We start from the raw sequence: 322 nt of genomic DNA, 5'->3' as shown, positions 1-322 counted from the left end.
ATTTTTAATTTTATACCAACAAAGATTAAAAAAAAAATAATAGTCTCTCCGACTTTTATAATCTACGCCAGCGAAAAAAGGACATGTAATGTGTATATCAAAAGTATTTCAGTAAATGCTGCTCATAATGGCCACTAGTATATATAGTCAAAATCATTATTCAAATGTGAAATAATTCAAAGCCGTATTCTATGAACAAATATTTCTTACCAATATATTCATCATAAATAATATTGATAAGAGGTTTTAATACATCATTTCAATTATATTTCTACTACTTAAATGAATAAAAACTTAAATATATATGTTATTTTTTGAAAAA

The sequence above is a fragment of the Arachis ipaensis genome, chromosome B04 (assembly GCF_000816755.2).
Source record: "Arachis ipaensis cultivar K30076 chromosome B04, Araip1.1, whole genome shotgun sequence".
Taxonomy (NCBI): Eukaryota; Viridiplantae; Streptophyta; class Magnoliopsida; order Fabales; family Fabaceae; genus Arachis; species Arachis ipaensis.
The sequence above is the reverse complement of the archived record's forward strand: the minus strand, read 5'-3'. Positions refer to the sequence as shown.